Consider the following 23,976-nt stretch of genomic DNA (forward strand, 5'->3'; position numbering starts at 1 on the left):
CGCTGCGATACCGCCTCCAGCCGGGATGCGATTCGCGATGCGGGTAGCGCCCGCTCGCGATGCGCACCCCGGCTCCCGTACCTGACTCGCTCTCCGTCAGTCCTGTCCCGGCGCGCGCGGCCCCGCTCCCTAGGGCGCGCGCGCGCCGGGTCTTTGCGATTTAAAGGGCCACTGCGCCGCTGATTGGCGCAGTGGTTCCAATTAGTGTTATCACCTGTGCACTTCCCTATATCACCTCACTTCCCCTGCACTTCCTTGCCGGATCTTGTTGCCATCGTGCCAGTGAAAGCATTTCCTTGTGTGTTCCTAGCCTGTGTTCCAGACCTCCTGCCGTTGCCCCTGACTACGATCCTTGCTGCCTGCCCCGACCTTCTGCTACGTCCGACCTTGCTTCTGTCTACTCCCTTGTACCGCGCCTATCTTCAGCAGCCAGAGAGGTTGAGCCGTTGCTAGTGGATACGACCTGGTCACTACCGCCGCAGCAAGACCATCCCGCTTTGCGGCGGGCTCTGGTGAAAACCAGTAGTGACTTAGAACCGATCCACTAGCACGGTCCACGCCAATCCCTCTCTGGCACAGAGGATCCACTACCTGCCAGCCGGCATCGTGACACTACCAAATCCTAGCGAACAAACGAACACAAAAAGTGAACACAGTGACAAAAAATAAATAAGTGGATGTGCGCAGTGTGTAATACTGCCCGGTTCTATAAAAATTCCCCGATCCTAGCCGGAAGGCCGGGATACTAAGGGTGAGTGCCCAGAAGAGTGAGAGAAAAAGTGTGTTATGTGCTTTCATTCAAGTGGGGTTGCCAATCCCAAGTGAATTCTGGCACCCTGGGGGGTCACCACTCCCAGAGCACTTGTGCACCTCGGCTTTCACTCTACCCAGACCTTAAGGACAGATCCAGCAGGGAACAGGTCTCATTGGGGATGACTGCTGTGCTATACAGCCATCCCTGGTACACCCATCCTGCCTTGGTGGTCTTCCACACCACCAACAGGAAAGGTACTACACTTGATCTTAACCAAAAGTTTGAGAAGCAGTTATGCTTCGACTCAGTGAGCCTATCCTCCCAGTGAGTTTTGGCACCTCAGGGTCACCACTCCCCGAGGCACAAAAGTACCTTGGCTCTAGACCCTCTCAGCCTCATGGCGAGACCCGGAGTGAACAGGTCACGTCGGGGCAGCCTTCGAGCTGATTCCTCAGAACCAGCCGGGGATACACCGTCACCCTCCATGCAGCACCCATCCCCGCCAACTCCACACTGGCGTAGTCTGCCACCAGCATGAAACTGATAAGAACAGATACTACACTTGAGCTTAGCCAAAAGGCAGAGAAATGACTAAGAGACCCAATTGCTGCAACCAGCTTTGTTCCTAAGTGACATCCCCCTTCACAGGATCCCGCCGACCTGTTCGTCCATCAAGTCTGTCCAGTCAAGTTCAGACACCAGTCCGCTGTGCGAGGGAGTGTGTCCGTGACATCACGACCACTGCCGCAGGAACCTGAAGTTTGTTCAGAAAGTCAGGTGCTGCAGGAGCTCACGGGAGACCCTGGCAGTGGTACCCCCACAATCAGACATCTTATCCCCTATCTTATTCTGTCACCTAGTCCGTTACACTGGTGACGCACTTTATTTTCTCCGGCGGTCTCGCGAGATTTGTTGCGCAGCTATTTATTAGCTGTTACGCTCTAGATCTCGCATTAGCAGCCGGAGCCTCTGCAACGTCGAAGTCTCCCTGTGACTTGCGCAGACGGGTTGGCACCCTCTTCTGGAGTAAGTAGTCTAGGAGGTCCTCCATGGTTCAGCTCTCATCCTGGAGAGTCTTCTAAGTATACAGGTCCTCCGGAATCTTCGTCCTCCTGGGTAGCCAGAGTATTCTGACTCACGAACCTTTGATAGAAGGGTGGCATCTCCACATCTTCCCACATGTCTTCTACAGGCGGTTCTTCGCCAGGAGCCATACGGGATAGTACATCAGCATTGACATTGCTTTTACCACTCCCATACTTCATATGGAACTGTCTGGTCAAAAAATATATATACATTACATCCTTTTTATATCAAGACCCCTTATTGTGAAGAATATTTCAGGTATTTTCATATATATATATATATATATATATATATATATATATATATATCCTTACATCTATTTATTGATTAATGTTTTTTTTGTATATATCTCTTACCCATTTATTTGATCATATTTATTATTATTAATATTTATTGATATTATTGAGTTTTATAGATAGGTATTATATATTTATTTATTTATTTATTTCAATATGGCCTCTGATGACTTGGACATTCCTGTGACTGACATCAAAGAAGTCCCATAAATGATCTAATAATAAATCTATTCATTCTGCTGTCAAGCATGCTATGTCCTCTATACAGGACTCTATAGGAAAATCTGTAGCAGCCGCTATGTCCCAGTCTGCCCATCAAAAATCCTTTAGACTTCATATTTCTACTCCTTCTGATACTTATTGGTCAGCGGATGAGTATATTGGTAAGGTGTCACATAAGAGGCATCATTGTCAAGACAATCCCTTGGATAATGTGTCCAAGAAACGCTCTAAGGACGTAAGGGATCAAGTATCTCATATTAAATCGCATGCTTAGCATAGCAAAATATCCAGTGTTTTACCCATACGCTCTAGACCAGTGATGGCGAACCTATGGCATGCCAAGCCCACTCTGCTGGCGCCGGACTTCCACTATGCTCAGGGCCAGCGTTAAGGCGGGGCAAACCGAGAAATCCCTGTGTCCCGAAAGATTTTTCAGCACACAAGGATGTCCCGGTTACCTCTCTGCGTCCCCACATTATCTCTAAAAATGCAGGGGCCGCTGGGAGGTAGCGCACGCAGGGACGTCACTGACATCCCTTGCGTGAGCCCATAGGAACGGATGTGCGGAGCATCGAGGAGGAGGACGTGCACTGTCCGGCATGGTAAGTTACCAGCAACACTTCAGCTTCCGGTCCCAGGACCTTCCGCTATGGCCCATAGGCCACAGCAGTAGGTCGTGACCACTGACCGGAGGAGCAGTGGACGGAGCTCTGTGAGGCAATACACAGGCATACAGCCTTCAGCCATACGCTGTATATGGCTGAAGGCTGTATGCCTGTGGGGGAACTATACTGCACCTAATGTGGGGGAACTACAACCTAATGTGGGGGAACTATCCTGCCTACCTAATGTGGGGGGGAGCTACAAGCTAATGTGGGGGAACTACAACCTAATGTGGGGGAACTGCAACCTAATGTGGGGGAACTATACTGAACCTAATGTGGGGGAACTACAACCAAATGTGGGGGAACTATACTGCCAACCTAATGTGGGGGGAACTACAACCTAATGTGGGGGAACTATACTGCCTACCTAATGTGGGGGAACTATACTGTCTACCTAATGTGGGGGAACATACTGCCTACCTAAGTTTTTTTTTTTTTTTTTTTTTTTTTTTTTTTTTTTCTCTTCTAAATTTAAACCTCGGTATTCTGATTTAATAGCTGTGCTGGGACTTTGAGGGAAAAAAAGTTGGCGTTCATTAGGGTTTGGGCACTCGTGCTCAAAAAGGTTCACCATCACTGCTCTAGACCCTCAACCCATGAGGACGAACCATATGAACGGGATCATAAATCTGTTGGAAACAAACCAGATTCTTATGTTATTGCCTCTAGTGGTTCTTCATCTGACTTGTCTGTTCATAATGATTCAGGCCAAAATGCAGAATACGAGGACATTTCAGAGGTTGAAGATTACCTTTTATCCTTACCTGATACCTCTGATGATCAAGTTCTTGAATGCAAAGACATACCTTATTTTGACCCAAATCAGACATTCCAGGTCGGATTAATGGGTTCCTCACCCTAATGTTGCGCAATATTTGAAAGTTTGGCTTAAAAAGCCCCTAGACAAAATGGCTCCATGCAAACTGCACGCTGAATGTCCTAGGCCAACATTGCCTGATATTACTACTCTGACCCCCAACCTTGACCCTACTCTGGTCAAATACATTATGAAAGGGAGGAAGAACCCTAAAAAAGGTATAGACCGGTCCTTCAAATCCTGTCCATACAAATTGTTGGATGTGTTGGGACCTCTCTCAAAGATAATGGACCTTTCTGAAGAAGCCATAGTGTCTAATAAACCCATAGATGTGACTATTTTGTGAGGCTGGATCAAGAGAGCTATATGCTTTTTTGGCAACACTAATCCTGCCCTCTATTCAGAATGGAGACGCTCACTTTTAATGAGGCTTGACCCTCAACTGACTCATTTAGCCAACTCTGATTTTGGCGAGTCAAAAGACCCTTTACTCTTTGGGGAATCTTTTATAGAAGAGTTAAACAAATACGTGGGCTTATTCTCATCATTAGATAAGGCCCAGTCCTCAGTTTTCCAGAGGAAGGTTTTCACCAGGGCCAGGAGAGGCAGGGGCCACTTCCCTGGCCGTACTAACTCAGACCGTATTCAGTTCAGAGGCTCCTAATATTCTAACAAACCTCAGACCTCTACAGGACCATTTCATCAAACTCCATTCTTCCCATATAGAGGACGACCATGGAAGCTCAGAGGCCAACGTGGATTTTCCAAGTCCAGACATTCATCAGGTAAGTTTAATGTTTTCACCTTTTTCTCACATTCCTCTAGGAGGCAGATTATAGTATTTTTCCCAAGTTTGCTCCATGATAACTTCGGATGGTTGAGTGTTACAAGCCATTATAGGATTCCAGATAGAATTTGTAAGTTTTCCCTTTCAAACAAATCTTCCTTGTCCCATCAGATTTTCAAAGGAAGATCCACTTCGCGTAGACTCAGAAATAGAAGAATTACCTTAAAACAATGCCATTGTTCCGGTCTCTCCACATCCAAATCTCTTTCATAGCAACATTTTTTTAGTGAAAAAGAAAGATGGTGGCTACAGACTGGTTATCAACCTCAGAATTTTAAACAATTTTGTGAAGTATCAAGACTTCAAAATGGAAGGGATTCATTTACTAAGAGTTTTTCTGCGCCACGGAGATTGACTGATAAATATAGATTTGAAGGATGCATATCTAACGGTTCAGATTCATCCATATTCAAGAGATTACCTATCTTTTGTATGGAAAAATCTAATTTGGCCCCCCTACACTACAGAGCTCTTCAACATCTCAAAATTCAACCCTTGAGAGAAGGTCTGGGTTATACGGATTTGATATCTCAAACTCCCGAAACAAGGGACGAATTACTTTGGCGGTTAAACGACATAGAATCTTGGAATGGAAAAGCCATCTTTCATTCTCTTCCGGACCTCATTATAGAATCCGATACGAGTCTTCTCGGTTGGGGAGCTCGCTGCGATCCTTTATCCACAGAAGAATCTTCATTACATATCAATTGTTTAGAACTCCTGGCAGGATATTTTTCCTTGAAGAGTTTTATCAAAGACAGATCTCATAGTTGTGTCCTCTTGAAGATGGACGACATCTGCACGGTTCAGTATATCAAGCGTCTGGGTGGCACAAGATCCAAAATTGTATCTGATATTACAAAAGATTTTTGGCATTTCTGCTTGGACAAGGATATTGTCCTCAAAGCGGAATACCTTCCTGGTCTCTCAAACTCTGTTGCGGATTGGAATTCACGATTCCTTTCCGATTACAGTGATTGGCATCTGGATCCTTCCATTTTCTCTCAAATCAACAATCTATGGGGTCCCCTTCAAATAGATCTGTTCGCATCTCGACTCAATCGGCAACTTCCAAAATTTTTCAGTTGGCAGAAGCAGATACAGAAGCTAATTTGGCCTCAGGGAATTCTTTATACGTTTCCTCCCTTTGCAATGATTCCACGACTTCTTCTCCAAACTTGAATGTTGAAATCGACTCTGATCATCATAACTCCTTGTTGGCCAACTCATGCTTGGTTCCCTCAGATTCCCAGAATGTGCACAGATTACCCTCGTCTTTCTTGCTTTCAATCAATTCTTTTAGATCCATCAGGGAATCCTCACCCTCTTTCGGATTCTCTGTGTCTAATTGCATGGCAGATATCGGGCCTTCCTCATCTTTCTTCGAACTTTCTCAATCTTCTAAAGAACTCTTATCAGGAGCTTGGGCCCCAGGTACCAAGTCAGCTTACCGATCTGCCTGGAAACTTTGGGTACATTGGTGCTCACAACGGGATCTGGATCCCTTTCATTCCTCTATCTTTAAAGTTTTACATCTTTTTTCCACCTCTTTTGATTCTGGAAAGGCCTAATGCACCGTTAATGTTTATAGATCAGCTTTATCCTATTATCACATTCCTATTGATTCTTTACCGGTGGGTAAACATCCTTTAGTTTGTAGACTTATGAAAAGTGTCAAGTTCAGGAGACCTCCCTTACCTAAATACCAGTCTACTTGGGATGTTTATCTCTCACATTGACCGTGCTGTTATGTCTCATTTCTTTCAAAAGACTGTCTGACGATCGTGCATTGGATATTTCACATAGACAATTCTTACCTCATGGAATTCAATTTTTTATTCACAGACATACAAAAAACAATTTCCATTCAGTTTTTTATTCAGCCTTTCCTCAAAATTCTAATTTATGTGTTATTTGCTGCTTACAGGTTTATGAACAAAAAACGACTCCTTAGACTTCCTACTTCCTCTCAATTACTATTATCATATTGTAAACCACACGCTCAACCCACTCAAAGCAGCTGATTGGTCTTCTGAGTTCACTTTTCGCACTTTCTATTTTAAACCTTCTCCTCACGTCTCTGCTTGTATCTTATATTTTATATTATATTTTAATATTGTTCCACATTATAGTATTTTCTAATGTTTAGCTTTAAATATACATAATATGAGCCTCCAGTCTTGTAATAAAATTGGAGATTTTTCTGGTCTTGTTAATGGAAAATATAGATATTATCCCTCCCTATTACCCTTCCCATTTTATCACAGTTTTTCTCTCTTTTCAGCAGAATTACTCTTCATGGAAGATTCTTTGTTTTTTCTGCTGTTATTCCCTTTTTTGGATAGATTCTTCTGGTTCCTGTTTTCTTCATTGACCTTTGCTAGAAAGAAGAGGATATTTTAGTTGGGACTTTACCATATATCAGATGTTGCCTCAATATAATTGGCTGTTCACATATATTATACACATAAGTACAATGTTTTTTTCTGTAACCCTTTGTTTGCTGCTATACAAGTTGATGAAGAATTAGCATAATATGCACCTCCAATCTTTAATGAAATTTATATTTTTCATCAACAATATCCTAATCTATTTTTCACCAAACATTTGGGGCTTCTCAGCATTTACCAAAAAGCTTTTAAACAAATAGTAAAAGAGCTAAAAACACCAATAACCTGGAGCGTTCTACCCGACCTCCCCTCCCCGGATCACCATCAATATCATGGAGACCACACAACACACATTTCTTATCTCTTCCGGAGTCTTCTATATGAGGGATCAGCTGATCTTCTCCCTGTCTGATCTATTATCTGGAGGAGATTTATATTGTGTGATGATTTCTCCTCAGATAAGAAATGTGTGTTGTGTGGTCTCCATGATATTGATGGTGATCGGGGGAGGGGAGGTCGGGTAGAACGCTCCAAGTCATTGGTGTTTTTAGCTCTTTTACTATTTGTTTAAAAGCTTTTTGGCAAATGCTGAGGAGCCCCAAATATTTGGTGAAGAATAGAATATAAAAAATTCATGTCTGTGGTTGTAATATCTTTATTTGTTTCTGATGTTATTGGGTTTTGGAAAGTTACTTCGTTTTTTTTGGTTAATAACAAGTGATATCTGTGTGGTGCCCCAGTGTGGATCCCACTTGTCCACCTTTCCTGTCAGGTGGGTGTCCTTTCATCATGTCTGTTCAGGTTTTACATGTATATGATTTGTAATTTATTATACTGTGATTTCCATTGATGAATGCACTTATATGTCTCATTGTCTTATAAAGAGTTTATCTTGTCTGTGCAGGAGGATGCACAGAGAACCACATGAGCACTTTGACCAATCAGGGGCCTCCTACCCTGCTCCCCCAGGTCTATAACACTGCAAAAAAAGTTAATAAAGATCATTTAACTCCTTCCCCAATAAAACTAAGAATCCCCCCACTTTTCCCATTTAAAAAAAAAATTGTTAATAAAAATAAACATATGTGGTATCAACGAGTGTGGAAATGTCCGAACTATAAAAATATATAGTTAATTAAACCGCATGGTCAATGGCATATGCGCAAAAAAATCCCAAAGTCCAAAATAGCGTATTTTTGGTCACTTTTTATATCATGAAAAAATGAATAAAAAGCGATCAAAAAGTCCGATCAATATAAAAATGGTAGAATAAAAACAACGAATCAGACCGGCAGACTCACCAAGTTTCTCTTCTTCTTTATTTGCGTAAGCAAGGCATAGACAGATACTCACAAACTTGGGGGATAGGACGTGCAGTGGGGGGACAAACTGGCAACAGACTCCGTTTCGCACGGACCACCGTGCTTCCTCCGGCCATACTAACTTTCTAGTGAAAGTGGATTATATACAGGTAACCAACCCAACCCACCTGGTCAGCTGACAGGACGTGTGTGACGTGTGTTCTGACGCGGCCAGGTGGGTGGAAAGTAAATCTCAAAAACAAGCTGTCAGTTCTGTGCGATCATTTAACCCTAGGACTCCCGCGGCTCCCGACTTGATGATCCAAAGCGTCTCCCTCCGGAGCAGCTTTGCATCAATTCGTTCACTCCCGGTGAACGTAACTCTTTCCAACCCTAGAAACCGCAGGCATTGAGGGTTGTTCTCATGTGATTCTCTTACATGTGCCTGTAACCTAGATGCGCCAGGGCGACCCGTGCGAATGGAGTAAAAATGCTCCCTGATTCGGGTACATAACTGGCGACTGGTTTGGCCTATGTAAAAGAAATCACAAGGACACAGAATGGCATATACGACATTTTTTGTTTTACAGGTAATTAAATCGTTAATTATGTGCTGTACTGGACCTATTCTGATGTTCTTTGTTTCATAACATTGGCTACAAAAATTACAATGCCTACATTTAAAATTCCCTTTAGGAGCAAGGTCGTGCAACCAGGTGCGGTTTATCTCATCTTTATCTTGCTTCTTGTTTTTAATATGTTCTCCTATTGTCTTATTTCTCTTGTAAGCGAACCTAGGTCTCTTCAAGGCTACTGTACGCAGGTCTTCATCTGCTTCTAAAAGAAACCAATTGCATCTTATGGCCCTCTCTATTGTTTGATTCATGGGAGAATTCTGAAAAACAAAAGTGAATCTCCGATTCTCTTCTGTTCGGCCTGTTTTCTTTGTTCTGTTACAATTATTTAACAAGTTACTTCTGTCTAGTTTATCGGCCTTTTTTCTACCTTCCTCTATAATCTTTTTAGGATAAGCCCTGTCTTTTAATCTCGCTACTAGATCATCTGCTTGTTGCATATACACCTCAGGCTTGCTGTTATTCCTTTTTAACCGGACAAATTGTCCGTAAGGTATTCCTTTTTTAGTAGATACCCTATGTGAGCTGTGGAAATGTAAGATCATATTTTTTGCTACCGTTTTACGATAGCCTTCTGTGTTGATGTGATTACCTTCTGCTATCAGCTTGACATCTAGGAATTCAAGTTCTCTGCCCCCAAACTGGCTGGTAAACTGCATATTAACTGTGTTAACATTTAGATAATTAGTGAAGTCCTGAAACTGTTCTGGTGTGCCTGACCATGCTACCAAAATGTCGTCTACATATCAATAATAACTCCTCAAAAATGTTAAGAAAGGGTTATTAATGGTGTAGACATGGTTGTTCTTAAAGACTGACAAGAAAATATTGGCATAAGTACAGGAGACAGGGGTGCCCATCGGGGTCCCTGTCTCCTGCTTATACCACTGTTCACCCACCAGGAAGGTGTTGTTAGACAGGACGAAAAGTAAGCCGTCACTTATGAAATCAATTATCCCCTCAGAAACCTGGAGGGTCTGTAAAAAGACCCTTACAGCCTGCACACCCGCACTATGTGGAATGCGGGTGTACAGGCTGACGACATCAACTGACCCTAAACTGTAACCCTCCTCCCATGACACATCTCCCATCAACTGTAGCAGGTGCCCTGTATCCTTAACATAGGCAGGGTTCAACTTTTGTAAATGTTAACACAGTTAATATGCAGTTTACCAGCCAGTTTGGGGGCAGAGAACTTGAATTCCTAGATGTCAAGCTGATAGCAGAAGGTAATCACATCAACACAGAAGGCTATCGTAAAATGGTAGCAAAAAATATGATCTTACATTTCCACAGCTCACATAGGGTATCTACTAAAAAAGGAATACCTTACGGACAATTTGTCCGGTTAAAAAGGAATAACAGCAAGCCTGAGGTGTATATGCAACAAGCAGATGATCTAGTAGCGAGATTAAAAGACAGGGCTTATCCTAAAAAGATTATAGAGGAAGGTAGAAAAAAGGCCGATAAACTAGACAGAAGTAACTTGTTAAATAATTGTAACAGAACAAAGAAAACAGGCCGAACAGAAGAGAATCGGAGATTCACTTTTGTTTTTCAGAATTCTCCCATGAATCAAACAATAGAGAGGGCCATAAGATGCAATTGGTTTCTTTTAGAAGCAGATGAAGACCTGCGTACAGTAGCCTTGAAGAGACCTAGGTTCGCTTACAAGAGAAATAAGACAATAGGAGAACATATTAAAAACAAGAAGCAAGATAAAGATGAGATAAACCGCACCTGGTTGCACGACCTTGCTCCTAAAGGGAATTTTAAATGTAGGCATTGTAATTTTTGTAGCCAATGTTATGAAACAAAGAACATCAGAATAGGTCCAGTACAGCACATAATTAACGATTTAATTACCTGTAAAACAAAAAATGTCGTATATGCCATTCTGTGTCCTTGTGATTTCTTTTACATAGGCCAAACCAGTCGCCAGTTATGTACCCGAATCAGGGAGCATTTTTACTCCATTCGCACGGGTCGCCCTGGCGCATCTAGGTTACAGGCACATGTAAGAGAATCACATGAGAACAACCCTCAATGCCTGCGGTTTCTAGGGTTGGAAAGAGTTACGTTCACCGGGAGTGAACGAATTGATGCAAAGCTGCTCCGGAGGGAGACGCTTTGGATCATCGGGAGCCGCGGGAGTCCTAGGGTTAAATGATCGCACAGAACTGACAGCTTGTTTTTGAGATTTACTTTCCACCCACCTGGCCGCGTCAGAACACACGTCACACACGTCCTGTCAGCTGACCAGGTGGGTTGGGTTGGTTACCTGTATATAATCCACTTTCACTAGAAAGTTAGTATGGCCGGAGGGAGCACGGTGGTCCGTGCGAAACGGAGTCTGTTGCCAGTTTGTCCCCCCACTGCACGTCCTATCCCCCAAGTTTGTGAGTATCTGTCTATGCCTTGCTTACGCAAATAAAGAAGAAGAGAAATGTGGTGAGTCTGCCGGTCTGATTCGTTGTTTTTATTCTATCATTTCTACTGTGCCTCAGCTTTGACCAGAGCACCACCACCCTCATCTACATCCATCCACCTATACCACATCGAGTCCAACAATATACAGCAGTGCCGTGCCACTCGCCTTATCTTCAATATAAAAATGGTACCGCTAAAGACTTCAGATCACCGTGCAAAAAACGAGCTCTCATACCGCCCCGTATGCAGAAAAATAAAAAAGTTATAGTGGTCAGAAGATGAGAATTTTAAACGTATACATTTTCCTGCATGTAGTTATGATTTTTTTTTTTTGAAGTGCGACAAAATCAAACCTATATAAGTAGGGGATCATTTTAATCGTATGGACCTACAGAATAAAGAGAAGGTGTCATTTTTACCAAAAAATTTACTGCATAGAAACGGAAGCTCCCAAATATTTCAAAATGGCGTTTTTTCTTCAATTTTGTCGCACAATGATTTTTCTTTCCGTTTCCCCGTGGATATTTTGGTAAAATGACTGATGTCACTGCAAAGTAGAATTGGTGGCCCAAAAAATAAGCCATAATATGGAATTTTAGGTGCAAAATTGAGTTATGATTTTTAAACGGTGATGAAGCAAAAACTGAAAATGCAAAAATGGAAAAACGCTGAGTCCTTAATGGGTTAATGATGAGATTCCTGTGACAATAGGCCGCTTTTGGTGGGGAGACATCTTTGTAGGTGTTATAGGGCACTTGATGTCATCTGATTATTTCATTGTCATGTGACCCTGATTCACTCCCAAACCCACAAGATGCTCCAACTCAGTGCAGTACTGGTTGGTGGGATTACTGGACTGGGGCCTATAACACTTAATATCAGACAACTGTCCCAACCCCCTCATTCACAGGATTGTTAGATTATTACACAACATTATCCCAATCTATTCTTCACCAAACATTTGGGGCTTCTCAGCATTTGCCAAAAAGCTTTTAAACAAATAGTAAAAGAGCTAAAAACACCAATGACCTGGAGCGTTCTACTCGACCTCCCCTCCCCCGATCACCATCAATATCATGGAGACCACACAACACACATTTCTTATCTCTTCCGGATCCTTCTATATGAAGGGATCAGCTGATCTTCTCCCTGTCTGATCTATTATCTGGAGGAGATTTATATTGTGTGATGATTTCTCCTCAGATAAGAAATGTGTGTTGTGTGGTCTCCATGATATTGATGGTGATCGGGGGAGGGGAGGTCGGGTAGAACGCTCCAGGTCATTGGTGTTTTTAGCTCTTTTACTATTTGTTTAATAGCTTTTTGGTAAATGCTGAGAAGCCCCAAATGTTTGGTGAAGAATAAAATATAAAATGGTGATGTCTGTGGCTGATGTGTTGTTGGTTTTCAGAAAGTTATTTAGTTTTTTGGTTAAAAACAAGTGATATATCTGTGGTGCCCCAGTGTGGGTCAAATTTTCCACCTTCCCTGTTAGGTGGGTGTCCTTTCATCATGTCTGCTCAGGTTTTCCATGTATATGATTAGTAATTTATTATACTGTTATTTCCATTGATGAATGCGCTTATATGTCTCATTGTCTTATAAAGAGTTTATCTTGTCTGTGCAGGAGGATGCACAGAGAACCACATGAGCACTTTGACCAATCAGGGGCCTCCTACCCTGCTCCCCCGGGTCTGTCTGGACAGGCAGGAGAGTAAGTGGAGGTCCAGTCCAGATCTCTGTTGTGGGACTTGTATCTCATCACACGAGGACTAAGAGACCCAATTGCTGCAACCAGCTTTGTTCCTAAGTGACATCACCCTTCACAGGATCCCAACGACCGGTTCATCCATCAAGTCTGTCCAGTCACCAGTCTGCTGTGTGAGGGTGTGTGGCTGTGACTTCACGACCACTGCTAAAGGAAACTAAAGTTTGTTTAGAATGCTGGGTGCTGCGGGAGCTCACGGGAGGCCCTGGCAGCGGTACCCCCACAATCAGACATTTTATTCTCTGTCCTTTCGATAGGCGATAGGATGTTTAGCCACAGAGAACCCCTTTAAGGGGCCATTTTTGATAACCTCTACTCTCCAATCGTGCTGTCACTTCCCTCACCTCCCTGTCAGAGTCCTCATTTGTGGTGCAGTTTCTTTGGGCTCGGATCATCTCCACAACCGGAAGATTTTTGACCATGTGATCCAGATGACAGGAGTTAGCCTGTAAGATGGAATTGGTTACCATTTCTTTTCTATGAGTAGAGGTAAGTAGTTATTACTTGAGTCACATCCCCTACCAATGTCAAACTCAAAAAATAGATTTCCACCTCATTACTATGTAGGGAAAAAGCTAACTGATGGTCATTGTTATTCAACTACTCCCCAAAGCTTTGTATGGCCGGCATATTGGACCCGCCGATAGACAGGAGGTCGTCAATATACCGGTCATACCATATGATATTGTCTGAAAGTCCATTTCTGGCAAAAACTTTCTCTTCCACCAACACATATATATGTTGGCGAGAGAGGGGGAGAATTTTGTGTCCATAGAAGTGGAGTATGGAGGGTATACGAAAGAAACTACTTCAACGCCATAATGGCATGTGGGATGAGTGATCATAATGCAATAACATCGACAGTTATCCACGTCATCCCTTCTGTCCAGGGTATGGGATCCATGGCAGCATGAACACTCCTGGTGTCCTGGCATTCAGGGCACCAATGCTTGTAACCTTGAATCTTCCCATTCACAAAAATTTTCATTTTATGATGAGATTCCTGCGACAATAGGCCACTTTTGGGGGGGGAGACATCTTTGTGAATTTTGAGAAGTGAGTGATATGTAGGTGTTATAAGGCACTTGACGTCTACTTATTTAATTGTCATGTGACCTTGATTCACTCCCAAACCCACCAGATGCTCCAACTGGACAGGGACCTATAAGACTTAATATCAGACAACTATCCCAACCGCCTCATTCACAGGATTGTCAGATTTTATTACAAGACTGGAGGCTCATATTATGCTGATTCTTCTTTACTAGCTCATATAGCAGCAAACAAAGGGTTAAAGAAAAAAACATAGTGTAGTGCACAATAACTTAGAGTAATCATGTGTACAATATATGTGAACAGCCAATCATATTAAGGCAACATCTGATATATGGTAAAGTCCCAACTGAAATATTTTCTTCTTTGCTTCTCATTTCATGAGTTAAGTTGTTGGAAGATTTTCTCTACATTTATTCATATATATTGTATTTAAAGGAAATCTGGTGGATAGTGCGGGAGACGTTGATTCCAATGAGCCCTTGCCCGGATCCTCCCGGCCGTTCGCCCGCAATTGTAGTTTTATTCTATGTGTATATCTTCCTGTAACTGGCACGGGCGGGGCTTCTGCACTGACGTCAGCGCCGCTTATGAATATTCATCCCCCCTCCCTCCAGTCTCTTCGCCGCTCCTAACTGGAGGGAGGGGGGATGAATATTCATAAGCGGCGCTGACGTCAGTGCAGAAGCCCCGCCCGTGCCAGCCAATCATATTAAGGCAACATCTGATATATGGTAAAGTCCCAACTGAAATATCTTCTTCTTTGCTGCTCATTTCATGAGTTAAGTTGTTGGAAGATTTTCTCTACATTTATTCGTATATATTGTATTTAATTATGTTTTTTTACATTTCTTTTCATTTTGTATATATTTGTTTATTTAAATATTTATTTATTCTTATTTTATCCTTATATATTTATATATCTGTATATGTATATATATTGGTGTTTTATCCATTACTTCTCATTATTTGTTTCTTTATATATATATTTATTTCTTTATCTTCCCCGTTTTGATAATTTTACCCCAATGTTTTGTTATTTTATTTCTTATCATATTTCATTATTGCCTCCTCCTGATCCTCTCTTTCCTCATTGCCGTTCTTATCACATTGTCTTTTCTTTCCCCATTTATACTTTTATATTTAAGTAAACATTTATATACATCTCCCCCCTTTTTCATACTCACTTGGTTTCGCCGTTTTTAGATTTGCTCCGTGCACGCCCACTCCTATCGTCTTCTGTCACCTAGTCCGTTACACTGGTGATGCACTTTATTTTCTCCGTCGGTCTCACGAGATCTGTTACGCTCTAGATCTCGCATTAGCCGCCGAAGCCTCTGCATCGTCGCACTTCTGCCCCTGTCTGGTCAAAAAATATATATATACTTTACATCCATTGTATATTAAGACCCCTTATTGGGAAGAGTATTTCACGTTTTTTCATATATATATATTATTGATTTTCATAGATAGGTATTATATATTTATTTATTTGGCCTCTGATGACTTGGACATTCCTGTGACTGACATCATAGAAGTCCCATATGTTAATGAGGATCACATAAATGATCTAATAATAAATCTATTCATTCTGCTGCCAAACATGCTATGTCCTCTATACAGGACTCTGTAGGAAAATTCGTAGCAGCCGCTATTTCCCAGTCTGCCCATCAAAAATCCTTTAGACCTCATATGTCTAATCCTTCTGATACTTTTTGGTCAGCGGATGAGTCTACCTCTCATATGGTTGAGGTTTCCAAAAAATTGGTAAGGTGTCACATAAGAGGCATCATTGTGGAGACGATCCCTTGGATAATGTGTTGAGGAAACGCTCTAAGGAGATCAAGTATCTTATATTAAATCGCATGCTAAGCATAGCAAAATATCCAGTGTTTTACCTATACGCTCTAGACCAGTGATGGGGAACCTACGGCACGCCAAGCTCCCTCTGTGGGCACGCGGTCATAGTTGCCTTTTGATGCGCTCCGCCAGCGCCAGCGCCAGCCTTCCACTATGCTCAGGGCCGGCGTTAAGGCGGGCAAGCCAGGACATCCTTGTGTCCCGAAAGATCTTTTCGGCACACAAGGATGTCCCAGTTACCTCTCTGCGACCCCGTTTTAACTTTATAAAAGCAGGGGCCACTGGGAGGTAAAGCATGCAGGGACGTCACTGATATCCCTTGCGTGCACCCATAGGAACGGAGGAGCGAAGCATTGGAGCATTGAGGAGGAGGACGCGCACTGGCCGGCATGGTAAGTTACCAGCTACACTTCAGCTTCGGTGCTCCGACAACCAAATGAGCAGTGGTCGGAGCACTGTGAGGCAGTACACAGGCATACAGCCTTCAGCCATACACTGTATATGGCTGAAGGCTGTATGTCTGTGGGGTAACTATACTGCACCTAATGTGGGGGGGGGGGGGACTACAACCTAATGTGGGGGAACTATACTGCCTACCTAATGTAGGGGAGCTACAGCCTAATGTGGGGGGGACTACAACCTAATGTGGGGGAACTATACTGCCTACCTAATGTTGGGGAACAGCAAACTAATGTGGGGGAACTACGCTGCCAACCTAATGTGGGGGCACCATGCTGCACCTAATGTGGGGGAACTGCAACATAATGTGGGGGAACTACAACCTAATGTGGGGGGACTATACTGCCTGCCTAATGTGGGGGAGCTACAACCTAATGTTGGGGAACTGCAACCTAATGTGGGGGAACATACTGCCAACCTAATGTGGGGGAACTATACTGCCAAACTAATGTGGGGGGAACTATACTGCACCTAATGTGGGGGAACTATACTGCACCTAATGTGGGGAAACTATACTGCCTACCTAATGTGGGTGAACTATACTGCCAAACTAATGTGGGGAAACTATACTGCACCTAATGTGGGGGAACTATACTGCACCTAATGTGGGGGAACTATACTGCAACCTAATGTGGGGGAACTATACTGCACCTAATGTGGGGGAACTATACTGCCAACCTAATGTGGGGGAACTATACTGCCAACCTAATGTGGGGGAACTATACTGCAACCTAATGTGGGGAAACTATACTGCACCTAATGTGGGGAAACTATACTGTCTACCTAATGTGGGTGAACTATACTGCCAAACTAATGTGGGGGAACTATACTGCAACCTAATGTGGGGAAACTATACTGCACCTAATGTGGGGAAACTATACTGTCTACCTAATGTTGGGGGAACATACTGCCAACCTAATGGGGGGGGACTATACTGTCTACCTAATGTGGGGGAACATACTGCCAACCTAATGGGGGGGGGGGGGAACTATACTGTCTACCTAATGTTGGGGAACATACTGCCTACCTAAGTTGTTTTTTTTTCTAAACTTAAACCTCAGTATTCTGATTTAATAGCTGTGCTGGCACTTTGAGGGGAAAAAAGTTGTCGTGCATTAGGGTTTGGGCACTCGGGCTCAAAAAGGTTCACCATCACTGCTCTAGACCCTCAACCCATGAGGACGAACCATATAAACGGGATCATAAATCTGTTAGAAACAAACCAGATTCTTATGTTATTGCCTCTAGTGGTTCTTCATCTGACTTGTCTGTTCATAATGATTCAGACCAAAATGCAGAATACGAGGACATTTCAGAGGTTGAAGATTACCTTTTATCCTTACCTGATACCTCTGATGATCAAGTTCTTGATTGCAAAGACACCTTATTTTGACCCAAATCAGACATCCCAGGTCGGGTGAATGGGTTCCTCACCCTAATGTTGCGCAACATTTAAAAGTTTGGCTTAAAAAGCCCCTAGACAAGATGGCTCCACACAAACTGCGTGCTGAATGTCCTAGGCCAACATTGCCTGATATTACTACTCTGACCCCCAACATTGACCCTACTCTGGTCAAATACATTATGAAAGGGAGGAAGAACCCTAAAAAAGGTACAGACAGGTCCTTCAAATCCTGTCAAGACAAATTGTTGGATGTGTTGGGACCTCTCTCAAAGATAATGGACCTTTCTGAAGAAGCCATAGTGTCTAATAAACCCATAGATGTGACTATTTTGTGAGGCTGGATCCAGAGAGCTATATGCTTTTTTGGCAACACTAATGCTGCCCTTTATTCAGAACGGAGACGTTCGCTTTTAATGAGGCTTGACCCACAACTGACTCATTTAGCCAACTCTGATTTAGGCGAGTCAAAAGACCCTTTACTCTTTGGGGAATCTTTTATGTGGCTGGAATTCCACTGAGTTTTTTTTTTTTTTTGCAAAAACTAAATTTTTCCAGTTTTTTGACTGAAAAAACGCAGCAGCCAGATGTTAGCTGCAAGTCAATAGTAAACAGTAAAATGTCAGATTCACTTGGCGTTTTTCATCAATTTCGGCTCAGAGGCTGGATTTTCAAAACGCCCGACAAAACCTAGTTTGGCGTTTTCCTCCCATAGAAGTCTATGGGAGAGCAAAAACGCCAAGAAAAACGCCATGTTGGTTTTAATTTTTGCAGGCGGTTTTTATTCTTTTTTGGACTTTAGCGATCCAAAAAAGTGATGGAGATGCCTTTTTTTTATAAAAATTTTGTAGGGTATTATTAAAAAAAAATAATAAAAAAGATACAGAAGTGATGGAAAAAATTGCAACTAACGAAATGTTTCTTTTTTATTTCGAAATTTTTATTCATTTTTAAACAAAGATCAATTTATGTGGGCAGGTAAAGCACTAAAAATGTAGCCGACAATAATAAAAATGTAGTGTGTGTGTTTTTTTTACATTTTTTTTTACATTTTTAGTACTACTACTCCCAGCATAGAACACACTGTTTCATGATGGGAGTAGTAGTACCTGTACTACTAGACAGATCGCTGGGGTCCCTTGCGATCCTCCTGTATAATGTATAGATCCTGCGGCCGCTCTTCTATGGTCCCCTGCACTGACGTATATATACACATATATATTTCCCGCAGAGCTGTGATTGGCCAGATGGTTCCAGCCAATCACAGCTCTCTGTGGGAAATAGGAATAGGTGTATATATACGGCCGTGCAGGGGACCATAGAAGAGCTGCCGCCTGTATCTATACATTATACAGGAGGATCACAGCGGGTGTCAGGAGTAATACCCGCTGTGATGTGTCCTTAATTGCAAGTACTACTACTACCAACATGGAGCACACTCTGCTCCATACTGGGAGCTGTAGTTCCTGCATTAATAGACCGATCGCAACAGGTGTCAGAAGTTAGGTTCGATCTGTCTATAAATGCAGGTACTACAGCTCCCAGTATGGAGCAGAGTGTGATCCATGTTGGGAGTAGTAGTACTTGTAGTTAAGGACACATCACAGCGGGTATCACTCCTGACACCCACTGCAATCGTCCCATCTATTGCAGAGATGGAGCGGCTGCATACATCGCTCCCCATCTCTGCTCTGTACTCTGGCCATTAACATTTTTATCTGATATTACAAAAGATTATTGCCATTTCTGCTTGGACAAGGATATTGTCCCCAAAGCGGAATACCTTCCTGGTCTCTCGAACTCTGTTGCGGATTGGAATTCACGTTTCCTTTCCGATTACAGCGATTGGCATCTGGATCCTTCCATTTTCTCTCAAATCAACAATCTATGGGGTCCCCTTCAAATAGATCTGTTCGCATCTCGACTCAATCGCCAACTTCCAAAATTTTTCAGTTGTCGCCCAGATCCAGAAGCTTCAGGAGTGGACACATTCCATCAAATTTGACCTCAGGGGATTCTTTATGCGTTTCCTCCCTTTGCAATGATTCCACGACTTCTTCTCCAAACTTGGATGTTGAAATCGACTCTGATCATCATAACTCCTTGGTGGCCAACTCAAGCTCTGTTTCCTCAGATTCCCAGAATGTGCATAGATTACCCTCGTCTTTCTTGCTTTCAATCAATTGTTTTAGATCCATCAGGGAATCCTCGCCCTCTTGTTCTTTCGGATTCTCTGTGTCTAATTACATGGCAGATATCGGGCCTTCCTCATCTTTATTCAAACTTTCTCAATCTTCTAAAGAACTCTTATCAGGAGCTTGGGCCCCAGGTACCAAGTCAGCTTACCGATCTGCCTGGAAACTTTGGGTACATTGGTGCTCACAACGGGATCTGGATCCCTTTCATTCCTCTATCTTTAACGTTTGAAATTTTCTCTCCACCTCTTTGGATTCTGGAAAGGCCTAATGCACCATTAATGTTTATAGATCAGCTTTATCCTATTATCACATTCCTATTGATTCTTTACCGGTGGGTAAACATCCTTTAGTTTGTAGACTTATGAAAGGTATCAAGTTCAGGAGACCTCCCTTACCTAAATACCAGTCTACTTGGGATGTCTATGTAGTTTTATCTTTTATAGACTCTCTTGGTCAGAATGATTCTCTCTCTCTCTTAAACCTTTATCTCTCACATTGACCGTGCTGTTATGTCTCATTTCTTTCAAAAGACTGTCTGACGACCGTGCATTGGATATTTCACATAGACAATTCTTACCTCATGGAGTTCAATTTTTATTCACAGACGTACAAAAAACAATTTCAATTCAGTTTTTTATCCAGCCTTTCCTCATAATTCTAATTTATGTGTTATTCGCTGCTTACAGGTTTATGAACAAAAAACGACTCCTTAGACTTCCTACTTCCTCTCAATTACTATTATCTTATTGTAAACCACGCGCCCCAGTTTCTTCACCTACTCTGGTAAGATGGATTAGACAAATCGTGTCTTTATCTGACATTTCCATTTTTCAGGCTCATTCTCCTAGAAGCGCTATGTCCACCAAAGTATTCCCGGCTGGAGGTTCTTTATCTGACCTTCTCAAAGCAGCTGATTGGTCTTCTGAGTTCACTTTTCGCACTTTCTATTTTAAACCTTCTCCTCACGTCTCTGCTTGTATCTTATATTTTATATTATGTTTTAATATTGTTCCACATTATAGTATTTTCTAATGTTTAGCTTTAAATATACATAATATGAGCCTCCAGTCTTGTAATAAAATTGGAGATTTTCCTGGTCTTGTTGATGGAAAATATAGATTTTATTAAAGACAGGAGGCGAATATTATCCCTCCCTATTACCCTTCCCATTTTATCACAGTTTTTTCTCTCTTTTCAGCAGAATTACTCTTAATTTTTTCTGCTGTTATTCCATTTTCTGGATAGAAAATGTCAAGTTTTATTCTTCCAGTTCCTGTTTTACCTAATTTTGGATACGTAACCTTCGCTACAGAGAAGAAGATATTTCAGTTGGGACTTTACCATATATCAGATGTTGCCCTAATATGATTAAACTTTTTTTTTTTTTTATCCCTTTGTTTGCTGCCATATGAGCTAGAAAAGAAGAAATAGCATAATCTTCACCTCTGGTCTTTAATAAAATCTATATTTTCCATCAAAAACACTAGAAAAATCTCCAATTATTACCAAACATTTGGGGCTTCTCAATATTTGCCCAAAAAAACTTTTAAACAAATAGTAAAAGAGCTAAAAACACCAATGACCTGGAGCGTTCTACCCGACCTCCCCTCCCCCGATCACCATCAATATCATGGAGACCACACAACACACATTTCTTATCTCTTCCGGATCCTTCTATATGAAGGGATCAGCTGATCTTCTCCCTGTCTGATCTATTATCTGCGGGAGATTTATATTGTGCGATGATTTCTCCTCAGATAAGAAATGTGTGTTGTGTGGTCTCCATGATATTGATGATGATCGGGGGAGGGGAGGTCGGGTAGAACGCTCCAGGTCATTGGTGTTTTAGCTCTTTTACTATTTGTTTAAAAGCTTTTTGGTAAATGCTGAGAAACCCCAAATGTTTGGTGAAGAATAGAATATAAAACGGTGATATATGTTATTGGTCATGGTATCTTTATCTGTTTCAGATGTTGTTGGTTAAAAACAAGTGTGAGATCTGTGTGGTGCTCCAGTGTGGACCACACTTGTCCACCTTTCCTGTCAGGTGGATGTCACTTAATCATGTCTGCTCAGGTTTTACATGTATATGAATTATAATTTATTATACTGTGATTTCCATTGATGAATGCGCTTATATGTCTCATTGTCTTATAAAGAGTTTATCTTGTCTGTGCAGGAGGATGCACAGAGAACCACATGAGCACTTTGACCAATCAGGGGCCTCCTACCCTGCTCCCCCGGGTCTGTCTGGACAGGGAGGAGAGTGAGTGGAGGTCCAGTCCAGATCTCTGTTGTGGGACAAAAAAAAACAAATCCAAAATAGTGTATTTTTGGTCACTTTTTATATCATGAAAAAATTGATAACAAGCGATCAAAAGTCCAATCTGTACAAAAATGGTACCGCTAAACACTTCAGATCATGGCGCAAAAAATTTGCCCTCATTTCGGCCCATATGCAGAAAAATAAAAAAGTTATAGGGGTCAGAAGATGACAATTTTAAATGTATACATTTTCCTGCATGTAGTTATGATTTTTTCCAGAAGTCCGACAAAATCACCTATATAAGTAGGGGATCATTTTAACCGTATGGACCTACAGAATAAAAAGAAGGTGAAATTTTTACCGAAAAATGTACGGCGTAGAAACGGAAGCCCCCAAAAGTTACAAAATATTGTAGCACAATTAATTTTTTTCCCGTTTCACCGTGGATATTTTGGTAAAATGACTAATGTCACTGTGAGGTAGAATTGGTGGCGCAAAAAAAAAAAAAGCCATCATATGGAATTTTATGTGCAAAATTGAGTTATGACTTTTACAAGGTGATGAGAAAAAAATGAAAATGCAAAAACAGAAAAACCCTGAATCCTTAAGAGGTTAATGATGAGATTCCTGTGGGCGCTTTTGGGGAGGAGACATCTTTGTGGATTTTGGGAAGCGAGTGATATGTAGGTATTATATGGCACTTGATGTCATCTGATTATTTCATTGTCATGTGACCCTGATTCACTCCCAAACCCACAAGATGCTCCAACTCAGTGCAGTACTGGTTGGTGGGATTACTGGACAGGGGCCTATAAGACTTAATATCAGACAACTGTCCCAACTGCCTCATCCACAGGATTGTCAGATTATTACACAACAATATCCCAATCTATTCTTCACCAAACATTTGGGGCTTCTCAGCATTTGCCAAAAAGCTTTTAAACAAATAGTAAAAGAGCTAAAAAACACCAATGACCTGGAGCGTTCTACCCGACCTCCCCTCCCCCGATCACCATCAATATCATGGAGACCACACAACACACATTTCTTATCTGAGGAGAAATCATCACACAATATAAATCTCCTTCAGATAATAGATCAGACAGGGAGAAGATCAGCTGATCCCTTCATATAGAAGGATCCGGAAGAGATAAGAAATGTGTGTTGTGTGGTCTCCATGATATTGATGGTGATCGGGGGAGGGGAGGTCGGGTAGAACGCTCCAGGTCATTAGTGTTTTTAGCTCTTTTACTATTTGTTTAAAAGCTTTTTGGCAAATGCTGAGAAGCCCCAAATTTTTGGTGAAGAATAGAATATGAAATTGTGATGTCTGTGGCTGATGTGTTGTTGGTTTTTAGAAAGTTTCTTAGTTTTTTGATTAAAAACAAGTGATATCTGTGTGGTGCCTCAGTGTGGATCTCACTTGTCCACGTATCCTGTTAGGTGGGCTTCCTTTCATCACGTCTGTTCAGGTTTTACATGTGTATGATTTGTAATTTATTATACTGTGATTTCCATTGATGAATG

General features: G+C 42.0%; 6 non-coding genes and 1 pseudogene across 6 annotated transcripts; 3 read left to right on the plus strand and 4 right to left on the minus strand.

Annotated features, from left to right (window-relative positions):
- Positions 1-1,238: 1,238 nt before the first annotated feature.
- LOC130363342 (U2 spliceosomal RNA) lies at positions 1,239-1,346 on the minus strand (annotated as a pseudogene).
- Positions 1,347-7,295: 5,949 nt separating this feature from the next.
- LOC130363432 (U7 small nuclear RNA) lies at positions 7,296-7,357 on the minus strand. Its single transcript, XR_008891841.1, has one exon. It is a non-coding gene; the product is annotated as a U7 small nuclear RNA (small nuclear RNA).
- Positions 7,358-7,616: 259 nt separating this feature from the next.
- Positions 7,617-7,678, plus strand: LOC130363453 (U7 small nuclear RNA). The gene has a single exon (XR_008891859.1). It is a non-coding gene; the product is annotated as a U7 small nuclear RNA (small nuclear RNA).
- A 4,727-nt stretch (positions 7,679-12,405) lies between these two features.
- On the minus strand, positions 12,406-12,467 carry LOC130363419 (U7 small nuclear RNA). The gene has a single exon (XR_008891828.1). It is a non-coding gene; the product is annotated as a U7 small nuclear RNA (small nuclear RNA).
- Positions 12,468-12,727: 260 nt separating this feature from the next.
- Positions 12,728-12,789, plus strand: LOC130363426 (U7 small nuclear RNA). The gene has a single exon (XR_008891835.1). It is a non-coding gene; the product is annotated as a U7 small nuclear RNA (small nuclear RNA).
- A 10,568-nt stretch (positions 12,790-23,357) lies between these two features.
- Positions 23,358-23,418, minus strand: LOC130363451 (U7 small nuclear RNA). Its single transcript, XR_008891857.1, has one exon. It is a non-coding gene; the product is annotated as a U7 small nuclear RNA (small nuclear RNA).
- A 262-nt stretch (positions 23,419-23,680) lies between these two features.
- On the plus strand, positions 23,681-23,742 carry LOC130363415 (U7 small nuclear RNA). Its single transcript, XR_008891824.1, has one exon. It is a non-coding gene; the product is annotated as a U7 small nuclear RNA (small nuclear RNA).
- The last annotated feature ends 234 nt before the right edge of the window (positions 23,743-23,976 follow it).

Source organism: Hyla sarda, chromosome 3, assembly GCF_029499605.1.
Source record: "Hyla sarda isolate aHylSar1 chromosome 3, aHylSar1.hap1, whole genome shotgun sequence".
NCBI lineage: Eukaryota > Metazoa > Chordata > Amphibia > Anura > Hylidae > Hyla > Hyla sarda.